At 44.7% G+C, this 24227-nt stretch overlaps 1 protein-coding gene across 1 annotated transcript in view; it reads right to left on the reverse strand.

Moving 5' to 3' along the window:
• Positions 1–23932, reverse strand: part of SERPINE2 (serpin family E member 2) — a 64041-nt gene extending 40109 nt beyond the window's left edge. The window contains exon 1 of the mRNA XM_003309479.6: positions 23819–23932. The gene's annotated coding sequence lies outside the window, so the exon portion shown is untranslated. The remainder of the gene's footprint in view (positions 1–23818) is intronic.
• Positions 23933–24227: the final 295 nt, after the last annotated feature.

Consider the following 24227-nt stretch of genomic DNA (forward strand, 5'->3'; position numbering starts at 1 on the left):
TACTTTCATTTTCACATATTTACTTTACAAATGCTCTGACATCGAAGAGAGTGTGTAAGAATGGAAGCAGAGGCACACCTGAGCCGGGGTGAGAGGCAGTGGCCAGGGAAGTGCTCCTGGGAAGGGCCACATGGGCAGACATTGGAGGATGGGCTGGAAGTGACTGGACAAAGGGGCGGAGAGGTGGAAGCAAGGAAGAGTATTCCAGACAGAAGCTCTCAAGTGCAAACAAACCTTGTGTTGGGAGGTACCATGGATTATTCTGGAAATATTTTTCCTTTCATACCATCATCACCTTACAGCCTTTGCAAGACAAGGGCAACTCTGTGTCCATGACCCCAACAAATAGGCAGCTCATCAAGACATACTGCAGAACCCAACCGGACAGAAGCTGGAAGAACCATTCACACTCCAGTGTCTATCTTGTTCCACGGCTCTCTTTCTCACCACCCGGCACTGCGCATGACAACAGGCAGGAATCAAAACCCTAAGTTGACATTAAAAGCCTGAGTTTCATAAAAGGAAAAACTGATAAACTAAAAAACTGATCAATTTGATCTCATCAAAATGAAAAGTTTTACTCTGCAAAAGATCCTGCAAAGATGATGAAGAGACTAGGAGAAAATATTCCCCAATCACGTATCTGTCAAGGGACTAGTATCTAGACTACACAGAAAACTCTTTACCCCAACTGTAAAAAAAATCGGATTAGGAAATAAAAGACATGGACAGATATTCCATTAAAGAGGATGTATAAATGGTAAATACGTCCATGAAAAGATGTTCAACATCATTAGCCACTGGGGAAATCCAAATTTTTAAAACCACAATGAGATGTCACTACATGTCCAGATGAATGGCTAATACTAGTGACAACACCAATTGCTGGTGAGGATGCAGAGAAACTGGATCACTCACACATTGCTGGTGGGAATATAAAATGGCACAGCTGCTCTAGAAAACAGTTTGGTAGGTCAGGTGCGGTGGCTCACACCTGTAATCCCAGCACTTTGGGAGGCCGAGACAGGCAGATCACCTGAGCCCGAGGTCAGGAGTTCAAGACCAGCCTCACTAACACGGTGAAACCCTGTCTCTACTAAAAATATAAAAATTAGTCAGTCGTCGCGGCAGGTGCCTATAATCCCAGCTACTCGGGAGGCTGAAGCAGGAGAATCGCTTGAACCTGGGAGATGGAGGTTGCAGTGAGCCGAGGTTGTGCTATTGCACTCCAGCCTGGGTGACAAGAGCGAAACTCCGTCTCAAAAAAAAAAAAAATAGTTTGGTAGTTTCTGTTTATTATTATTATTTTTTTAATGTAAGTTTGGCCGTTTCTTACAAAACTAAACATGCACTTAACTATAATCCAGCAATGCTGGACATTTATTAGAGAGAAATGAAAATCATTTCACATAAAAACCTGTACACCAATGTTCACAGCAACTTTTATTTTCTAATAGTCCCAAAGTGGAAACATCCCAGATGTTCTTCAGTAGGTGCATGGCTAAACTGTGATACATCCACACCACAGACTACTACTCAGTAATAAAGAGAAATAAACTACTGATACACAAAACAACTTGGTTGGATTTCAAAGAACTATGCTGAATGGAAAAGCCTATTTCAAAAGGATGCATAGTGTGTAATTCCATGTATATAACATTGTTGAAGTGACAAAAGTGCAGAGATGGAGAATAGATCAGTAGTCACCAGAAGTTAGAGAACAAGAGAGGGAAAGGGATGTGTGTGACGATAAAAGGGAGGCATGAGGGGTCCCTGTGGTGGAAATGTCCTGTATCTTGCCTGTGTTGGTGCCCACACAAGTCCATACATGTGATAAAACTGCATAGAAGTAAATGCACACACCCCAGTGAGTACCTGTAAACCTGGTGAAATCTGAATAGGGTGGGTGGACTGTGTGATGTCAGTTTCCTGGTTGTGGTACTGTACTACAGTTATGCAAGATAATGCCTTTGCAGGAAACCAGGTAAAGGGTACACGAGAGCTCTCTGAATTACTATTTTTTTTTTTTAACGACTGCATGTGAATCTATATAACTTCTCAAAATAACAACAAAAAAACCCTACTGTAAAATTTTAGTCAGCAAACAAATGCCAATGTACCTTAAGACAGATCTTTTTATTTCTTACTTTTTCCCTGTATGGCAAATGTACAATCACACAAAAATGTAATATTTTTGGTCCTTTTAAAAAGAATAGCTACAGTTTTAGGGTGCTTGCATAATTGTACATTTTCATAATTATTTGACTTATAACAGTATTAATTCTTATTCTGTAAGAAATTAACAAAAGGATTTAGGACACTATACATGGCCCCTGCAGGCTCCTAAGACAAACCACCCAAGTTCAAATGTCACCTCCACTGCCAATTAACTGTATGACTTTTGACAAGTGCTAGCCTTCAGTGTGCCTCAGCTCCTCCATCTGAAAATTGGTGTAATAGTAGTTCTTACTTTAAGAGTTGTTATAAGGATTTTAAAAAGTACTATGTCTCAGGTTCTTAGGACAGTTCTTGAGGCCCCACTCAAAGCTGGCCTCTGCCGTTACCCCATTTACCACCATCATCACGAAGGCCTGGGGTCCTCTCTTCAGGCTTTGAAGGCCTATACTACAGTCCAGCTTAACATTTCCTCAAGGGCAAAATGTTCAAATATTATAATTTCTAAAAATCAAAACAAATGTTTAAAGCTGCCTTTAAGACTTGTGGTCTTTTTTCAATTTCCTTTATTTCTTTGCTGTTAGAGGGAGTCAAGGGTCTCTAGTATGTGACTTTATCAGACTTTCACATCTGGTCACAGGTCCTCAGGGAAGGTGACTTGAGAGGCCTTGCCCTCCCCAGGGGAAGTAGCTCAGCCCTTTGACTCCATTGACAGCCCTGATGATGGGCTTAGGAAATGATTGATGGTCACTGGCGACTGAGAAAATGGGCGTCAGGCTCTGGCGATTTTCCTTGTGTTCTTTCCAAGGCTGTCAACCTCATGAATAAGGAAGTGTTTTCCTACCAGCCTGAAACTGAAATAGGGTGGGATTATACTAACATAATTCTTTAAGAAGTTTTAGTGTGTTAAAGCCAGACCAGCCCTGCCTCAGTGGTCAACACATTCCATGATAGAAGTCTAGAGTTTAGGCCAACTCTCATCACAGTTTTGTTTAGATGGATGAAATACCTCATATAGAAAATGCTTGATCATTGCTCAAAGAGATCGTTTAGAAATAAATCTGAGCTCCACTGGAAAGCCTGTAACAATGGTAACTGGAAGATGAGGTAATCCAGGAGAAAAACCCTCCATTTTTGCAAGCAGACTCTAAAACACAGTACTTCTCAAAAAAAAATAATAAAATAATAAAAGGGGTAGAAAGATATATAGAAGTCCCTTTATCATAGAAAACTAGGATGAGAAGAAAAAGTACTCCTCACCCCAACCCTGCCGTTCTCCCAGGCTCCATGTCTTTCTAAGTGACACCACCAACTGTTCATCCAAGAACCTAAGCCGAAGTCTGGAAACTGTCCTTCATCATTTCCTTTATCCCACAGAACCATCAACAAGGAAAAGCTCTCTATTGTTTGAATGATCCACCCCTCTCAAGCTCCTCTATCCCCAGCCCAAGCCACCAACATCTCCAGAGGACGACACTGGTCTCCTAGACCCATCTCTCTGCCTGCACTGCCCCAGTGACTCTAAAATCTGAGTCAATCCCTATGATGACTTCTCCATGCTCTTGCAAGAAAATTCAGCGCCCTCGCTCCATAGCCTCTGAGTCGGCCTGTCTGGTCTGGATTTGGCTTCCTTTTCCACAGACAGCAGGCCCCCCTCAACTGCAGGAAATACGTTCTAAGACCCTCAGTGGATGCCTGAAACCATGGAAAATTTGGAACCCTATATACACTATGTTTTTTCCTGTTCATAAGTACCTATGATAAAGTTGAATTTATAAATTAGGCATAGTAAGAGATGAACAATAATAATAGTACAATAATAAAAATATGTTGTTTTTTATATATTATACATATGGATAATATACTGTAATAAAAGTTATTGGAATGTGACGTCTCTCTCAAAACATCTTACTGTACTGCATGTACCAATTTTCAGACTGCAGGTAACTTAGGCCACCAATAAGGTGGAGACTACAGCGCCCTGTCCTCCTTGCAGTTTACAGAACGTGGTTGGTTCTTCCTAGCCTCAGGCCTTCATGCCTATGTTCCCTCTAACTGGATCACTGTCATCTTCCCTTGTCTTTGTGCCTGTGAGCCCACTGGGGACCTTGTCCATCCTGTTCACCATGGCACCCCAGCCTCCAGCATGGCACATGGACACTGAAGTGCTCAATATATAATGGAGGCATTGATGAAAAAGCAAAGCTTTCAATGATCTGTTGATTACCATCATGTATTAAGGTCAATTACAGTGGCCACCATCTTATAAGCAGGTATGGTCTAAAGTATTTGAGGAAGTCTTTTTTAAAAAAAAAAAAAAAAAAAAAAAAGAATGTACACATTTCTAGAGCAAAGTTTCACAACCTTGTCACTCTTGCCATGTGGGTCTGGATAATTATTCATTGTAGGGGGCTATCCTGTGTATTGCAGAATGTTTAGCAGTATTCCTGGCCTTTACTCAAGAGATGCTAATAGCACCCCACCCAGATGGACCAACCAAATGTCTGGAGACACTGACAAATGTCCCTGAAGGAGAGAGGAAGGATCATCCCTGGTTGGCAACCACTATTACAGAGAAAGTGGTGGTGGTTAGTATTTTAATTCTGCCTTGAAAATGCCTAGTTAACCCATACTTTGTCTGAATCGCACAAGTAATGATGCATTTTAATATGGTATCACCTAACCACCATTTACATCATTTTAGTGGGAACATGCATTCCAAATCCCTAGTAATATTTATGAACAACCATGGAAAGGTTGAATTGTCTATCCTGAGAGACTCAGCTTAGCCTCCTGCATCAGTATTCCAGGTGACGTCTGAAGTGAAATGGTACGAAGAATGGAGGGAAAGGTATAGGAGTCAGAAGAGAGTTGGGGGATAGATGGGTCTTTCCATATCTGGTCTGACCATTCATTTGTGTTTGGCATATAAAAACAGAATAGAAACAAGATAACACCTTAGCGTTTCAGGTCCTTCTGGAAAGCACCATCCCATATATTTCCATGGTGGGGCAAAACCCAGGAATGAAATGTGAAAGACTAGGACTCAACACTGATCTCACTCCGTTTGCCCCTCTTCAACTAATATATTATGCTGCTGAGCTTGGAACACCTCTTCAGGAATGCGAAATGATTTCCTAGTTTTACCTGCCACATTGCAACAATATTTTCAATTATTGGCTAAACTGCAAATGCCCCACGAGTCATTTAAATAAATCTCACATGGATGAAATAGTCAATTGTGTTCTCTGAGCAATTCCCAGCTGTAAAAATACAGCCACACCGAACATATTTTTTCTGCAGCTAATTGAAAATACTGCACATATAATGCATGATTTAAAGCACCCAGGAGGAATTTCAATTTGCATTCCCTATTTTAAATGTACAATCAAATGCTGTCTTAAAGTGCTCCACACATTTAATTCAATATTGCTTGCCTGAAGCCCCACTCCTAAATTTTAGCACTATGAATGGATGGTCGAAGGTTTTTAATGCTCCAAGTGACTTTTTAAAACAATGGCTTTAACAGGGTTGCTTTTCCTGAGAAAACAAACGCTCCTAGACATGACTGGTTCAAACCTCTACGGCCCAGAGAAAATTTCCAAAATAGCAGCAAGATGCCTGCCAGGAAAAAGAGACCATGGATAAGGACATCCTTCGTTCAGGAGTCAAACCTGATGTGGTCTCATAAGTGCTCATAGCTGTTGCCCTGGCGTTAGAAATGCCCTTGACATTCTTGGCAGTTGATCAAGATGGTTCATCAAAGGGTGGGTGAAGGCAGCATCTGTGGAGGTGAAGAAAGAAAGGGTGCCCAGAAGCTTGGGATCTGGGAAAAAGGGGTGCCACAAGATGTATGATCATCTTCCATTTCTAACGGAGCTTGAGAGGTTGCACAAACAGTTCATGTGCTCTCCTAGTCAACAAAACAGTGATTCAGGGCCTACATCAAGAGGGAAGCACAAGAGTAGAAGCTTCAAAGATGAAGGGAAGACAGAGCCTGACCTTAAGAGCCTGCAGACTAACAGATGACAGAAGTCCTTAAGGACTAAGAAAAGAGGTAGAATGTGACACATTGAGTTTCAGTCAAATGAGGAAGGTGGCTATTTGCCTTTACTTAACATGAAATAACACTATCAGTTGATGTGTTTCCCACCACAGGGTAAATTAGTAAGAGGAGGTGAAAATCAGAAGAGCAGCCACACCTCTCCCTACTGGGAAGGATAAGACAGTGACCCACAGTGGTAGCAACCAACAAACCATAACCAAAGAATTAAAAGTATCTGAATTTAAAGTTAAGGCGGGTGCAGTGGCTCACACCTGTAATCCCAACTTTAAGAGGCCAAGGTGGGTGGATCACATGAGGTCAGGAGTTTGAGACCAGCCTGGCCAACATGGCGAAACCTAGTCTCTATTAAAAATACAAAAATTAGACTGGGAGTGGTGGTTCACGCCTGTAATCCCAGCACTTTGGGAGGCCGAGGCGGGCAGATCATGAGGTCAGGAGATCGAGACCATCCTGGCTAACACGGTGAAACCCTGTCTCTACTAAAAATACAAAAAATTAGCCGAGCGTGGTGGCGGGTGCCTGTAGTCCCAGCTACTTGGGAGGCTGAGGCAGGAGAATGGCATGAACCCAGGAGGCGGAGCTTGCAGTGAGCTGAGATCGCACCACTGCACTCCAGCCTGGGCAACAGAGTGAGACTCCTTCTCAAAAAAAAAAAAAAAAAAAATAGCCAGGCGTGGCGGCTCACGTCTGTAGTACCAGCTACTCATGAGGCTGAGGTGGGAGAATCACTTGAACCCGGGAGGCAGAGGTTGCAGTGAGCCCAGATCACACCACTGCGCTCTAGCCTGGGTGATAGAGTGAGACCCTGTCTCAAGAAAAAAAAAAAAAAAATTTAAAGTTAAATGACATAATGAACACCAGATATGTATTTATTGAACAAATGAAAGTACTAGTCATAACTTAGTGTTCTTCCTTAGATAACCCTTAACTTTTATTTCGCGAATTAAGAAACAGGAAATAATGAAAGGACTCAGAAATTATCTATTTCAATCACCTGTCACGAGGGGCTATTCTCTTACATTATCTGACATTACAAAATTAGTCCTTTAGACACTCCCAATCTCTGGAAATGAAGCGACCTAGTATGTGAAACTTTGCTGAACCACTAAACCTCTTGTGCTAACTGACTAGGAAATTCCCTACAAGCAACACAGAACTAAAACAAATGGTTTTAGTTCTATGACATGGGCCATTAACTTGCTTTCACATGGTACTTACCAATTGATATGGCTTGGCTGTGTCCCCACCCAAAATCTCTTCTTGAATTATAATCTCCATAATCCCCCTGTGCCAAGGGCAGGACCAGGTGGGAGGTGATTGGATCATGGGGGCAGTTTCCCCCATGCTATTCTCATGATAATGAGTGAATCTCATGAGATTTGATGGTTTTATAAGTGTCTGGCATCTCCCTTGCTTGCACTCACTCTGTCCTGTCACCCTGTGAAGAAGGTGCCTGCTTTTCCTTTGCCTTCCACCATGATTGTAAGTTTCCTGAGGCCTCCCCAGCCCTGAGGAACTGTGAGTCAATTAAACCTCTTTCCTTAATAAATTACCCAGTCTGGGATATTTCCTTATAGCAAGGTGAGAACAGACTAATACACCAATCAAGCCTCCTATAACAAGTGGGCTTCCCATGAAGATTTTGTTAAGGTGGGGAAAGTCCTTATTGGTCAGAGGACCCTCTTGTTATTTATCCATCTCTTGTGAGTCTGGTAATTGTTAGTCAGTCTCTCTGACCTGCAATGACCCTGGGTATCCTGACAAACTCCCAAGTTTGTCTTCTCTGCTTCATGCTGGGGATCTCCCTCAGTGATGCCATCTAAGCAGCCAGTGTCTCTGACACCATACAAAAAAAATGCAGCACCATTTGGTGATCCAGCCTATGTTTATTCTTCTCCCTTTGGCAACAGACACTATTTACTTACTATCTTTCCCAGAACAATAGAGGGAAGGCAGGAAAGTGCTGAGCTTGTATTCTACAACCTGAGAAGGAAGTAAGGGAAAGGAAGAGCTCAGTGCAGCTAAATCAGCTTCCTAACACATTTAAGTCTACAGGTAGGTTCATTTAAGCAGTTCAGAAACTTTAAAAAAGGTTCAGAAGAAATAAAACAGAGAACATCTTTCCTACCCTCCCTCCAAATATATCAAAGGTGTCATATTAAAATACATGGATTCCAGTAGTACACATGGACTAAACATTTCCTATCTTTTATTAGGTGACTAAAGGGCTACTTTGAGATATGTTTTGGCACCCACAAAAGTAATCCTGTGACACTGGGTAGACACTCTTTTCTTTTTCAGTTCTCCATTCTGGCTCTTGTAATCAAGGTGGGTTTCTTGCACCAAGCCTCTCTACCCAGGCCTGTTGTAAGAAACCCATGCAGCTTTGGTCCATCCATATCCTTCAGTGTAACTTTTTGGCATGAATTACACATAAAACAGTGACCCAGAAAGAGTTTGAACTGGGTACAAGAGGTGGGTGGTCCCTGGTTCCCACATTTTGACTTCTGGGGAAAAATCATATAAGCCATTTTCCAAAATATAGTAAGTAAATAAAAATATATGTATCTGTAGGCACAGGGTATAGAAATACTTCTAAAGTAGGAAAAGGGAATGAGGGATGGGGAAGATATGAGAAGACGACTTCCACTTTAAGAAAGGTTCCTGTGCTTTTATCTCCAACTCTTTGCGCCTTTTGCTTTCTTCCTTCAGTACAAAGAGTTTGCAAAGAAAATCTCAAAAAAATTTTGTAAAAAGGCGATCACTGCCCACCTCTTCCTGCCAAGCAAGCACCTATCAAACGAAAAAAGTTCTTCAAAGCTCAGAAACCATGTTAAGTGATGGGAAACATGGTTCCGAACCTGGATTTAGTCACCCAGCTACTGAGCTTCGTCCTGTAACCTGACTCCATTTCCTTTGCTACAGGCGATGCTAATGCCTTGTGAAGGGATTTAAGGGCCAGGGGACGTTTGCTATTTCCCAGAAGAAACCTATGCCCATTTAACAGTACTGTGGAACAGGCCTGTTGTCTAGTCCTGGGCCTGCCTGCAATGGGTAAGTCACATACCTGATCTGTGACTCAGTTTCCTCATCTATAAGATCAGTGATAAGCCTCCTTCCCCACCAATGAACTTCAGAGAGCTGCTATGAGGATTACATGAAGATGCTGAAGAACAAGTCAATAACTCTTAGGTTCCACAGAACTTTTCTTCACAAGACCCGCCTGCTGCCCTGCTGCCAACATCCAAAGCTAAGATAGGAGAACAGGGACTTCTAGAATTAAAAGTCAATGACAATGGAAGTTCTCCTTCTCAGCTTTATCTAACCTCTGGTATAAGAAACTGCACCAACGAATCTTTAGGGATGAAGGGGGCTGAGCTTCTTTTTGTCATGAAGTTGCATTTTATAGGGGAGAACATCTCTCCAGTTACTCACAGCCAATTATGGAGACAATGATCCCCAACAATGGGGCTGGTGAGTAGCTGCACAGAAGATGGGGGAAGAAACTTTCATAAAGCCCCTACTATGTGCACAGCTCTGTGAACACATCATCTCACAGACTCTTACACACAGAGATGCAGAGAGGTTGGGGAACCTGCCCACATCACACAGAAAAAAAAGAGAGCACACAGGGGTACCCACCACAAGACTGGCACTGCCAAGGGCTTCTCCCAGGGACAGGTCACCTGCCCGCCCCTTGCCCAATCCCCTGGGTCTCTTTTCATTCCCTCAGTCAGAGTGCAGGATTGGCACTAACCCCATTCCCCAGCTTTCACCTCTCTTTTTCCTCCCAGATGTATAAGTGTGTTTCCAGCACATCTGACCAACTTCTCCCACATTGCAAGAGTGAGGCTCCCCTCCTCCAGCGTTAATTCTTTATTTCTTTGATTAACTTCTAATTCCCATGCATGCTTGGATATAGGGCATCCCCCAGATAAGACAGCCCTCTTCTTTTCCCAGTGAGAAAATCCCTACCCCCTACAAATTTTGGTCAATCTGCCCAAATAAACTTTATGACTCACATGAAATCACATACACTATGAGTTAGAAATAGTACTTTTCATTCCATGTTCACCTTCCATGAAGCAATTTAGCTCACAGTCTTCCCAGGTAGTGTCCACATGCCTGTCCTCAATTTGTGATTGTCTAACCATTCTTCTAAGCACAGCACCTCCTTACCTTCCAAGTTGCCTATGACACAGCACTTTTCAAAACGACGTGCAACACTGCCACTGAAACACCTACCCTAGGCCATCAGAAGCCCTTCAGAGTGACCAAGAAAGTTGCCCTCAGAGGCAAAAATATATTCACGATCCACACAGCATATTAGTGATCGTGTTACTTTTAAAGTGACCTTCAATGGTCTTAATAAAATTTCAAATGACAGAGGGCAGCTAGCTCCTCAGGAAACCCATTTCCTTCTTCTTGCCAACCGCAGAGCTGGGCTACATTTCCTAGCCTTCAAGGTAGGTGGGCGTGACCATAAGGCTGAACTGTACTTAATGAAATAGGAGAAGTGACACATTCCACTCCCAGGCCTAGCCTATCAAAATCTCCCATATGCAGTCCTCCATGATCTTTCTGCTTCCACCAGTTCAATGCTGACAAGTACATGACCTTAGCAACTGCCTGTTAAATAAAGTGGAACCACAGACAGGAAGAGGCTGGGTCGTCAAATCACCAGGTTTCACATAAACACGCCCACTTTGGGCTTTATACAAGTGGAAAATAATCTTCCATCATGTTTGAGTCACGGTACATATTTGGGTTTATTTGTTACAACAACTAGCACTACCTTAACTAATTCAATGTTGAATATCTGGCAACTCTGAAGTTATAACCTCAGGAACAAGTACTAAATCTGTATTCAATTTCTTTGCCTCTCTTTTTTAAAATTTAACCCCTTTTCATGAAGCAACCTCGATAAGCATTCATAATATGCATTGACTGAGAGAATTTCAGGTGAATTTGCCTTCCCCATCTGTTCTCAGCCAGTCACTCATGGATCTCATCTATCTAGCTTTTTTTTTGCGAACTCTAATGATTTTGTAAGGACCCTACTAGACGGCAACTCCCTTTTTGCAGAACAATTTTGAGGAAATTTTTTGCTTCAGACACACAGTTTCCAAGCCAGGACACTCTTTTCCATAGAGAAAATTCTGTATTTCAGTGCCTTTTCATGACATACTCAGAAATTGCTCAGGTACCATTTTCAGCTTATGTGCCTGGCCCAAAAGGGATCAGGCCTTAACACAGGCTTGTGTATTCCCGTGTCTTGCTGTCATAGATATTTAATGTTTCACACCTTTCCAAAGTTGTCCATGAAAACTTTTGTCTTCCTTTCAAGGGAATTAATCTCTCCTCTGTGAAGGAGTTACCTGTTTTTCTTCAGCCATAAAGAGCACGTCAGAGACTAAATAGCCAACTCTTAGCTGATACAAATCAATAAATACCAATTCTACAAAGTTTCGGGCAAAAAGGATTTAGTGGAGAGTCAAGTAAAAGAAAAAATGAGGACGGTTGTGCCCAGGAGGGCTACCTAGACACTGGTGTTTATCAGCTATGTGCCAACATTTCCCTCTGCAGAGAGATTTACCTCTGGCACAAAGTAGTGACTGACACTTAAGTCACTTCTCTGCATGAAGGGCTTGGCATTAGCACTACTGAGCCCCCCTGCTGGCTGGCTGTCTGAAAAGCTGGGCGTTACTCCCCTAATCTCGCATAGGAGGACACCTGTCGCTCACCCAGATTCCTCAGCTACAGAACCATCTTGGGCTACCAGCCTCTCACGTGGTGAGGCAATGCACAGAAAGCACTTTCCTGGCCCACGGCTCGCATGGGCATCAGGGACTGCTGCAGTCTTCAGGGTCACAGACTGCTCTCCTGGTGTCCTGTCCTAACTGAGAGGGAGGGGAGGGGACTTCCACGCAGCCTTCCCCAACAGTTCAGTCCACACTGACCACTGCCAGCTTGACCTCCCAAACATGTCACTGGTATCAACTCATTTTGGCAGCTGATTATTGATCCAGTACAGGACTTAGGGACAAGGTGGGAGTGGTAGAAGTGGTTGGGTCTGGTGGAGGGATATTTTATCACCATGATAATAAAAAAAACTGAGGTAATTTCATTTTTGCTTTCAGATCCTCTACAGACAATGCTCCCTGATTGCCTCCCCCTCCCCCACACCATATGCCACTGTTCTAGACTATCTCAAATTGTTATTAAATATCATGGATGTGCCCTTTCTACCTAAATAGATAAACCCCTCAAAGATTGGCCTGTTTTGCAGATACTTCTGTGCCCCTCTAAGCACCTATTACAGAGTAAGTGCTCAAAAACTAGCTCTTCAGCTGCACGTCACCCAAATACAATAGGCTGCCACCTTCAACTTCCTTCTTGTCCTGTGTGGGGTGTATACATTAAGAACAAGTCTTGTGGACTCTCTTTTACCCTCTAGAATGAATCTTCCTCGAGAACACAGGAGTGAATACAGAGACGACACAATAGAGAAAAAGAGCATGAATCAGCCATGGGACTCTAGGATCGGGTTGTAAGAGCCACCAAGTTATGTGGGCCGCTAAGGGCTAACCAAGGGTGAGTGGCAGCTGATGGCAGTTCTGTCATCAAACTGTACCCAGACTTGGCATCTGGAGAGGTAACAGGTGACAGGAGTCAAAGACGTGAATTCTCAACCTGCCACAGCCCTGCCTTTGCCAAGCGACTCGAGTCACTGTATTTCCTATTTCCCATTTCCCTGCATGTTAATTGGGGACACTGTGATCTTTCTCTGCAAGGAGGGTAATATCCTCATCATTCTCTATTCTCTAGCTATGGAAATAAAGCACAGAGAGGGAAGTATTTTGCCTAAAGCCACACACTACTAAGTGTGGACCTGGGGTTTGAAACCAAGTTTGTTTGACCTCTAAACTCATCCTCTGCCCAGCAATGCTCTGACCTTCAATCTGTGAGGCCGTGCATCACTGCTCAGCCACATGGCTTAGCCTCAATCATTCCTGAAGATAGTGTTTCAGGATCCAAAGTGTCCACCACAGAGAGACACAGACCCGGAGTCTATATCCCATCAGTGGGAATCGGAGCCGGGTGTTCTACACACCTGAATCTCATTTTTCTCACCTATAAACCAGGAATGATTTCTACCTTACAAGGGTTGTTAGGATTCAACAGGATCGTGTATAAAAGATGCCTAATAGTACTTGACACACTGATGATGCATAATTTTCCACTTCCCTCTCCCCTTGGAAGTACTTTTTGGGCTCCTCTGTGCCAGCTATGGTGGGAGGAGCCCAAAAGAATAAGATACTCCACTTGCAGGTTCCTAACAGGGCAGAGAAAACACACGCAGAACCAGAACACAAGGTAGAGAGCAGTACACAAGCATAATTTTGCCACTGTACATGTAAAAAATGTACTTGCCCCACTCATAGAAATTTTAGGCTAAGAAGTGACATATGCATTGGAAAAACTATGTCTTCATACTTTCCACTATGCTAAATTAATTCAAATTAGTATGATCAGAACTATGATATTCATGATTTACCACCTTGCTGCACAAGAACAGGTTTATTATGAATACTGTGGCATCCTTAGCCAATCCTCCAAATTGTTATTTTAACTAACATGTCATTAAGAAATTAGCACAGGTTTGGCATAAGATAATAGGATTCTTTTAGTATACAAATTTCAAAGAGAACAATCCACACCTTTAGAAAGAAAGCTCTCCCTTACAATTAAGTCATCACACAGATTCTCCCTGGCATCCCCTAATCTCACTGTTAGAGCAACAACTCAGGTGTGGGCATATACTCAGACTGCTGTATGAAGTCCAAAGTGGATAACTGCCAGTAAAATCCTTAAAAAATCCTATCAATGGTAGCAGAAAACACATTTCCTATCTGGGAATGCTTGCTAAGGTTAACCCAACATTCTTAGAACTCTTTTGCATATTGACGGAATCAAATCATAATTAAATGACCATCACCATGTGCTTTAACAATATTCACCATATGTTTAAAATAGTTATTTCTTGGTATCTGGACATCACTGGACACAGTAGAATGATTTTTTCACAGTCAGAAAAACAAGAATGAAAAGAGAAGCCTCTGGATGCTACCCTTGCAGAGACCTAAATATTAAACCAAATAGATTATTTTTCCTACTGTATAGACATTTTTTGTTTTGTTTTATTTTGAGACAGAGCCTCCCTCTGTTACCCAGGCTGGAGTGCAGTGGCACAATTCTGCTTACTGCAACTTCCGCCTCCGGGGTTCAAGTGATTCTCATGCCTCAGCCTCCCAAGTAGCTGGGATTACGGGCGTGCGTCACCATGCCCAGCTAATTTTTTGCATTTTTAGTAGAGACAGGGTTTCACTATGTTCAGGCTGTTTTTGAATTCCGAGCCTCAAGTGATCTGCCCACCTCAGCCTCCCAAACTGCTGGGATTACAGGCGTGAGCCAGCATAGACATGTCTGGCCCTGCATAGACATTTATTCGTTATTCACAACTAACCTAATGGAAAAAAGCAGCCAGCATGACAGGGCTACCTGCAACGTGTTCCCTGGAAGACCTCTTGGTAACACTGCTGTTTACATCTCACAAATGCAAGGGTGGAGTCAGAAGGAGTTTATTTCATGCAACAGCCTTCCTTTGCTTCATGGCCAACGCACAAGACCCTGAAGCCTGCGGGCAGGACAGATGACCAGGTGATCATTGGGGAGTACTGCCCACTGAGAGTGCAGCAGGAAAGGTGTCTGGAAACAAAGCATGCAAAGACACAGAGCAAGTCACTCATTCATCAGGCCAAAGACACAAGAAAGACATGAGTCTCGGAGAAGTGCTCACCTGTACTTCTGTGACAAATATTACCCAATGCCACAACCACAGCCACCTCGTGTCCCGAAAGTCAGCTCCATTCCTGCCACTGTGCTTAGCGCCTAAGATATACTCTTCGCTTCATCCTCACAACACTGCAGGGGCGCTTAAGCCTAAACACCTTTAGGCCCAACTCACGGATGGGCTTGGAGATGTTTAGAAATTTGGCTTTGGCTCATAGCCTCCAATATGTAGCCTCTAGATTCAAACCAAAGCCCGCTGGCCTCCAAATCCTCCACACTCTTAATTACTATACAGTGGAGGAAAAGGAGGAAACACATATTTTAAAATGACAAATTTTGAAATAAAGGTAACTATAAACCTTAGAAAAAGAAGTTAAATCGCAAACAGAGTTCAATTAGGCATCTTTGAAAAGTCATGGCACACTTGTTCTGTGATTCTGCTGAGTTTTATCCAGCTCAGCTTAAGTTATTCGCTTGGACTCTGTGTAAATCTCTCTACCTTCTCAATCCAAAGGTCAGTACTAATTTTAGATTTCAGTCCCAGAAAAAAACAAGTGTCTAAGGAAGGAACTAGGGGGCCAAAGGCATAAAACCATGATTCAAACGTACCACACAGATACTGGCCTCTTTCTGTATCATGTGTTTTGGTTGTGATACTAGGGCTATCACGCAGCACGGCGAAGAGGTAGTCTTGAAAGGAGGAGTGTGCTTTGACACAAATTTCTTCTCAAGAAGGTATAAACATTGATGGGATGTAAATCTTTGAATATCCATGGTATCAGCTCACGGTTCACACATCTACAGACCCGGGTCCAGGCTCTGGCACTGACACATAAAGGCTGTGCGACCCTACATATTCACAGGGTGTGCCACTTTGGCATACAGGCTGTGTGACCCCCACATACTGCGTGACCGTGGACCCTTTATCTCTGCCACACCCTTCCTTCCCAACTACATGAGTGGGAATGATATCAGCATCTAGCTGAGAGGCAGGCACGAGGCTCTAGGAGACCACATAGAGATTCCGTTGTGGGGAAAACAGAAAGAAAGGCAGCTGGGGAACGCCAGGCAGCACGGTCCTCTCCACTCCCTTTCCTCCTAACCAAGGATTGACCATGTGATTCGGGATTCAGCCAATCATAGAACCTCCCTCCTCTGCCCACAGCCATTGGTACACAGAAGGGCATGTGACCATGTGACCTAGCATCGGCCAATCATAGGACCTCACTCCTCTGCCCACAGCCATTGGTATAGGGAAGAGCATGTGACCATGTGACTTAGCATCAGCCAATCATAGGACCTCACTCCTCTGCCCACAGCCATTGGTACAGGGAACATCATGTGACTGAAACTGAGCCAATCAGAATTCCTCCCTAGGATTCCCACCCCCACCGGCTGGAACTAACTGAAAAGCCCCTTTCCTCCTCACTGAGGAGGCTGTAGGGAGGTAAGCCTGGAGCTACCTACAGTCATGGTCCCGGAGAGGACAACCACAATCAGCAGACAGAAGCAGAGATGAGAGGCAAGGAGAGAGAGAAGAAAGCCTCCAAGTCCTCAGTCTTTGGTTCCAGTCATCTTCAGGGCCAGAGTCACCTCTCCCATGCTTGAGTGGGCAGTGTCAGCCAACAGCTCTCCGCCTTGTTTCCGAGTTATTTTGATTTGGGTTTGTTCTCTTGTAAGCAAAAGATAATGCAGTAGTTAATAGTTCCTATAATCTTAACAGTGACCAAATCCTCAGTAAGAATAACTTCTTGAGTGGATTTCTTATTTAAAAACTGAAGAAATAAATTTTAGTAGAGGAAGCAAACATTGCCTTTATTTACATAGCACTTTCCCCAAAGGAAGAAAGAAACATCCATTTTCATTTGTAGTCACCTTATTCATTTCCGAGTGGGCTTTGTATTTGGCATTAAACTCTTTCACATACCCACATCCACCTTCAAGATTTGGCCCATAAAAACTTAGGATAAAAACAAGTGGTTATTTTTTCTATAGCTATATTTGCTGGCACTACATGGAGGGCGAAAGTTGGGGTAGGGGTAAGAGAAGGCACTGATGCTATTTTTGGTATGCTCTCAAGAGAAATTCCCCAGGTTACGAGTTCTCACTAGGGGTTGGGGGTGGGGCATGGTTTACAAAAACAAAGTGCGTTTACCAAGATTTGCAGCCGTAACAGGAAATCCTTTCTGACTCTTGATGGGATTTTTTCTTTTATATTAAAGTCTCCTCCTATTATTCTTCAAAGAATTAAATAAGAAAAATGGAAAGGCACAATGGATGTAAATTCCAATTCTCAAATGATCTTCTGAAGCAAAGGATAATGTCTTAGGTCAAACTGTGGCAAAAGCCTGGGTGTTCCTGATCTAATCTTGAACTAGGGTGTCCACCCCAACCTTTGGAGGAATCCTAGGACATGTTTGCCAAAACATACGAGTGGAATTACAAATAGAGGATTGCTTGGGCTCAGTGGCCATCCTCATGCACAGAAAGAATCCCAGAAGGGATGCCGACTTCCCTGGACTGGGCTTACATCCAGACCTAGAAATCTAACAGCAGAATAAAGGCAAGACTCACTGACTGTAGAAATAGACTTGGCCTGTTGGATGGGAGGTGGTATTTCTCAAAAGAGAAATAAAATCATACTAATCTTTCAGTATTCTTAAATTGGGAACTTGCAGACAAGAGATAACCTAAAGATGTAGTTTATTGCATTTGACTCCATTCTGTATCTAAGGGTATTTTTTAAAAACCCAACATTGGTTTTCAGATTAGGCGTGCAATCTACTCATGAGGAAAGATGGTTTGCAAAGAGAAGATGGGCACATTTATGTGTGGAGAACAGGTTGACAAGATTCAAGTATATGGGACCTAATTTATTTAAAATTTTTATAAATGCTCTAAGTGGGAATACAAACTAAATCTTCATGTTGGCCCATGATGCTGTTTCTGAATATAATGCTGAATGATTTTATAGGCTTAAAAAAGTGAGAGACAAGAACTTTAAGGTGTACGAGCACAGGATAATGCATTTACGAAAAAATTTTATCTAGACTTAACATTTATGAGAAAGCCACATCAAAAGGAAACTGAGCCAAGAATTTATAGGTTTTAAAAATAAGACACCTTTTAGATCATTTATTTCAATATACCCATTATATAGACAAGGAAACTGAGTTCTAGATGGTAACCTACACGCTCTATTGGTGGTGCAGCCCATACCCTCTCCCAGCCTGCTCTTTCCACCAAATGTGATTGACGATACCAGCCAAAAAAGTTCCATGGCAAAAAAAAAAAAAAAAGTCACCAAGAGGTCATATATCACCATCACCAAGGTTAATAGAAATAAACCAAAATGCATTCTCCTACCCTGTAAAACCACGAAATGCAGAGTGCAGCCCAGCCAACAGACCTCAAGGAGGGCAGAACCATGCCAAAGGGAGGTTCAGATGAGGATAACTGAAGTGAACACAGGCACACAAGTGCTTCTATATTAGACTTCCGCTTTTCTCTAAGTAATGTTTTATCTCAAAAGACAAGGTTAATCAAAAATTTAAAATGTCTGAGAATATATATTAAATTTGCTAGTACCAAAATGAGGGCTGGAGGTCTGGCAGAGAGAGCTCCCCTTTGAGTCTGGAATACAAACACTCTTCCATAAAGCATGCAGTAAACTTACAAAAAATATGAATATGGTTTAGTTCAGACATCTGTTAATTGCCTTTGGGCCACACACCACCGCTGGTGCAAATAAAACTAAAACACAGGCACGTCTTTCTGGAGCTTAGAGTCTACTGGATAGGGCATGTTGCTACAACACAAAAAACTGCCATCATTGAGGTAGGCACGGGGAGGGGTGACATGTGTGTACACTGCACATGTGCCACAGAGGGCTGGGGTGGTGACTGCCAGCAAGGCCTTTTTGAGCCTCAGTCTTGAAAAAGGAGAAATCAGCCAGACAATGAACACAGGAGGAGAAAGGGAATTCCAGGCAGAGGTACAGAAGGAGCAAAGGCAGAAAAGCACTGGGCGGTACCAGTGCAGTTTACGGGAGGTTCAGTTTTGCAAGAAAAGAATGTTTCAGGCAGGGGACAAGGCAGGGAGATGGGAAGGGAGTGAAGAAAACTTTGACTCTGTTGGGTCATTACAAATGGCCAGCAGCCTGGTGAGCCCATGGAGCACTGTGGAAAGTTCCCTGGCTGCATGCTGACAGGAACTGAGTTCTGGGTCAAGACTCTGCCCTAAGGCGTCTAAATGACCTCGGGAACACACTGTATGACTCTGGGTACCACATGTAAAACAAGGTTCCCCATGTTCCAAGGGTGGGGGACTCCCTGGGATGGCCTATGCCTCCATATTTACAGACTCCCCACTGCTGTTTGGGATATAGAATCGACCCTGCCCTATCTCCACCCAGGGGGGCTGCGAGGAAGTGGGGCAGTAGTCAGGCTTGTAGAAATGCTTTGTAAACAGCAGGACTGTCATCAACACTAGAACTCTGTATTAACTACCCTACAGAAGCTCAAAAGCATCTTCAGAAACTCGGGTACAACACTGTATAAAGATAGCGGAGAGCTCATCTTTCAATCTTGAGATACCAAACTTGTGATATGACATGGCCACTCCTTTAGAGTCAGGGTTGTTTAAGCCCAGATCAAGAGGGAGCCATTGAATTTTATTAGGAGGGACCCAAGAAGACTTGGATTTGGGGCAGCAGGAGGAAAGTCACACCAGCAATAACATGGAAGAGAGTTAGAAGGGATGCAACATGAGGTGCACGACACTGTGCAGTAAGCACTAGGCATTCCCAGGCTGTCGATGATCGTCTCAGCCTAGGGTCTCTAGCTCTGAAGCCCATGGGAGCCAGAACGCCACTATAAGCAAGGGTCACAGGTCTGGGGGAACCAGAAAGCAACCTACCTCCAGTGTATTCAGGCACTGGAAACCCAGCAGCAGCTGAGGTTTGCCACATGGGAATGTAAGCCTCCTATTCCAGGTTTTTTTGGTTTTGTTTTTGTTTTTTGTTTTTGTTTTTGTTTTGAGACAGAGTCTCACTCTGTCACCCAGGCTCAAGTACAGTGGTGCCATCTCAGCTCACTGCAACCTCTGCCTCCCAGGTTCAAGCGATTCTCCTGCCTCAGCCTCCCGAGTAGCTGGGATTATAGGCGCAGCTAATTTTTGTATTTTTAGTAGAGACGCGGTTTTACCATGTTGATCAGGCTGGTCTCGAACTCCTGTCCTCAAGTGATCCGCCTGCTTCAGCCTCCCACAGTGCTGGGATTACAGGTATGAGCCACCGCGCACTGCCTCATCCAGGTCTTCTGGCCTTTAGGAGAAGCTATACATCCAAGTGGCATCTCCAGATTTCTAAATATTAACTCAAGTTGTATATACTTTGTTCAGGCCAACAACACTGCTGCCTACTGCTAGAAGTGGCACGCCGGCCACCATTTTGCCACTTTTGGGCTCTAAAGCAAGGCAAGGCCAGCGTGACTAGAGCAGACCTTTGTGGAATTTCACAGCACGAAGAAGCAACAGGATCTGGTGACAGCCTGCATGTGGGCAGTGCGGGAGCCCGGCATCACCGTGAGACCCCTGCTCCAACATCTCCATGAATGGTGGAACCACTGCCAAAAAAAACGGACAAATCTGTGCTAACAATGAAGCGGATATGGGGTGGGTGGTGAAAACTAAAATCAATTTTGGATTTATTTTGGGGTGTTTTTTTGGCCTAAAGGGCATGGGTAAGCGCACCAGACTGCAGGTAACTGATTGGAACACAGGAGCATGCTCAAGCTAGCTTACATGCCAATCTGGGACTCACTTCATATTGGTGAGAGTCGAAGCTGTGGGAACATGGTTCACCCAAATACACAGAGCACAAAAGGGATGACAGCGAACCCTGGGTAACCCCAAGAGGTAGCAGAGATGCCAGGGAGGAATAAGGAAAACCAGAAGGTGGCAACCAGGGGTGAAAAAAAAAAACCATCAGAAAGGAATAGAAGAACCTCATCAAATGCCACGGAGAAACCTAGTGGGTATCCATAAGATTGCTTGTTCAGATGAGAACACAGGGACACAGGGAGGGAAACATCACACACTGGGGCCTGTGGTGGGGGGCGGGGAGTGAGGTAGGGGAGGGATAGCATTAGGAGAAATACCTAATGTGATGGGTTGATGGGTGCAGCAAACCACCATGGCACGTGTATACCTATGTAACAAACCTGCACGTTCTGCACATGTACCCCAGAGCTTAAAGCATATTAATAAAAATTAAAAAAAAAAAGATTGCTTGTTCAGGAAGTCACGGGCCTTGAACTTTGAGGAGACTCTGGCCAGCTTGCAAAGAGCTGAACAGGAAGGGGAGACCAGTTTAAGAAGCCTGGAGAGACGTGGTTGTCACTACAGGTGAGCTGAGGATGCAGGGACAAGGGAGGTCAAGGCATTCTTAAAATACTACTAAAAAAGAAAAAAGCTCACAGGGAGAGACTGAAGATAAAAGTAAGAAAAGGGAGTAACACTCACAAGGAGAGAGAGGCACTGGGAGTTGGGATTCAGGACACAGCTGGAGACATTAGTCACTGCCCCAAGGAGGCCATCTCTCTATATTTCTCTAAGTTCTCAGTCTAACTTGATTTTTCTTTATAATTCTACCTTATTCATTTATCATACATTTTACAACATATTATGTTTGCTTTTAGTTGGTTTTCTCCCACAAGAATGACAGTTTCAAGCGAGCAAGGATCTGCTCTATTTACCACCTATGGGTATCCAGCAAAGTACCCAGACACAGTAGATGCTTAAGAAGATTTATTGGATGACTGGGTAAACACAGAAAAGTCTGTACAGGGGAGATGGGGGAGGACGTGAGGAGATACTTATGACCTCTATTCTCCTGGTAGAATGGGCTACAAAGTCACCTGCCAAACCCGCAGGAGGAAAAGCATTGGAGATCGCTTGCATTGAAGATTACAGTGGGAGTCCGGTTTGCAACCCGGAAGGAAGGAGCTTGCGGGTTGGAGGCACTAAGAGTTTTCAGAAGTTGAGCATCTCAAGAGAGGGCAAGACTTGGAGGTACTTAGAGGACTTGGTAGCTGGAGTACATGGAAGACACTGGATTTGAGACGGTCAAGGAAGTGCGCATCTAGAGCGTCCCCCACATGGACTTTAGGTCTAGAGGAGGAGAAATAGCCCAAGAGCCAAAGTCCCCATGCGATGGGAAAAGAACTGGCTGGAAGAGGACAGCAAGGCTGAGATGCACCCAGGGACGTGGCCAGGTCACCACCTCATTTCCAACTCTACCACCTCAAACAATCTCTGACTGGTATTTAATCACCCTTGTGTGGAAGTGAAAATTAGTTTTTTTTGGAGACAGTACTTTTAAAATTAAACTAATATGAAGTTCATGGGACACGGAAATTTTCTGCATAGATTCATTTTTGTTTTTAGAATAAAACACGATGACATTTTCATGACCTTCAGTAATTGCCCTGCATGGTACGATATTTTCAAACATTATTTTAACAAAGAATCAAAATTTGGGGGTTAAAAGAAACCTTAGATTACTCAGGTTAGTACCTTTATTTGCATAGCCAAAAATTTTTCTATTGAAATACTGCAAATAGCAAATAAGTACTGATTTAGACCTTCAGATAGTGTTGAAACTGTCTTCAATTTTCGAAGTGTGGTTTAGGATATACAAATTAGCAATGTTGACATTTCTTCCAGTTATCTGTGCTCAAGTTTTGATATACAATCTTCAAAGTACACAATTATCACATATATTGTTCCACAACAATTCAGACAAGTAAACGGCTTCTTGGCTTGAAAGAGGAAGTCACACCTTCGAACACCTTTTTATGCTGATGCTAAATATAAGAACGTCCCCTGCAAAGCAGCCAAAGCCAAGACAGCAGCATTCGAGATTTCTCCAGAGACACACACACAAAGAATGTGTTTCGTTCATTAAAACACTAAAACCTTCAACAGCATCTTCCATAATACCTGAAGGTGGAGTGCTGTCTTATGTAATAGAAGCCTTCCTTCCCCGCTCAGTTTGTGGACACATTAAATGCCTAATTCCTTCCAGAATTTCTGAGTACCGTACTTTCATTTTACCTGCAGTCACTCATCCGCCTCGCAACTCCCGTTTCTACAGATGATGAAAATAGCAAAGACCTGCTCGCTCGGGTTAAATCGGCTGCCAGAGGCCAAGTTAAAGGCTTTCCCCACACCGCGCGTCACCTCCCCCTGCACAGGCAGAGGTAACAAGTAAGAGTGCGCCAGTCTCTCCCCATCCGGCGGCGCGCAGCCTAAGTCCGGGGTAGGGGTTGCCGGCGAGCAGCTGGAAACCTCAGGTTCAGGGTCAGGGCCGGCTCGGATGGCCGGGCAGGAGCCACGCCGGCCCCAGGGCTCCCAGCTGCGGGTATCACTGGACGCCACCCCGGGGCGGCCCCGCCTTGCCCTGCCCGGGTCCCGCTCGGGGCTCCCGGCGGGCGGGACCGGGATGCCCGGCGCGCACCCAGCCCCGGCCAAGGCGGCCCGCGGGAGGCTGAGAAAGTTCTCTGCTCCCCGACGTCGGCGCCCCAGGGTCCCGCTGGCCCCGCAGCTTCCCGGCCGGGCGCAAGGTCAGGGAGCAGGGCCGGTGGCACGCGGAGCCCCGGGGAGCGTCCCCCGCCGAGGGCAGCGCCGGCCGCGCCCGGGACTCACCGCGCAGCCTGTACTCACCGCGCTCGCTGGATCCCCAGGGGGCGGCCGCGGAGGGCGGTGCGGCCGCAACCGGAGCGGGAGCCTGGTCTCGGCGGCGCGGGGAGTCGGAGGACGGAGCGAAGCGGCGGCGGCGAGGAGGGTCACAGCCGGAAAGAGGCAGCGGTGGCGCCTGCAGACGCCGCGCAGCCCGGGCAGCCCCACAGCGCAAGCTGGCTGCCGCGGCGGCGGGGGCTTTATCGGCGGCGCCGCGCGGGCCCCCGCCCCTTCCTGCCGCCCCCGCCCCCGGCCCGCCTTGCCCCGCCTTCCCGCCGCCTCCTTTGTGTGGCCGCGGGCCGCAGCGTGCCCGCGCCCGGCCTCCAGGACGCCCCCTCTCCGCCTGCGACTTCTCGGATGCCGCCCCGCCAGGGGTCCGTGTCGTGGGGCTGCG

Source organism: Pan troglodytes, chromosome 13, assembly GCF_028858775.2.
Source record: "Pan troglodytes isolate AG18354 chromosome 13, NHGRI_mPanTro3-v2.0_pri, whole genome shotgun sequence".
NCBI classification, from domain to species: Eukaryota; Metazoa; Chordata; class Mammalia; order Primates; family Hominidae; genus Pan; species Pan troglodytes.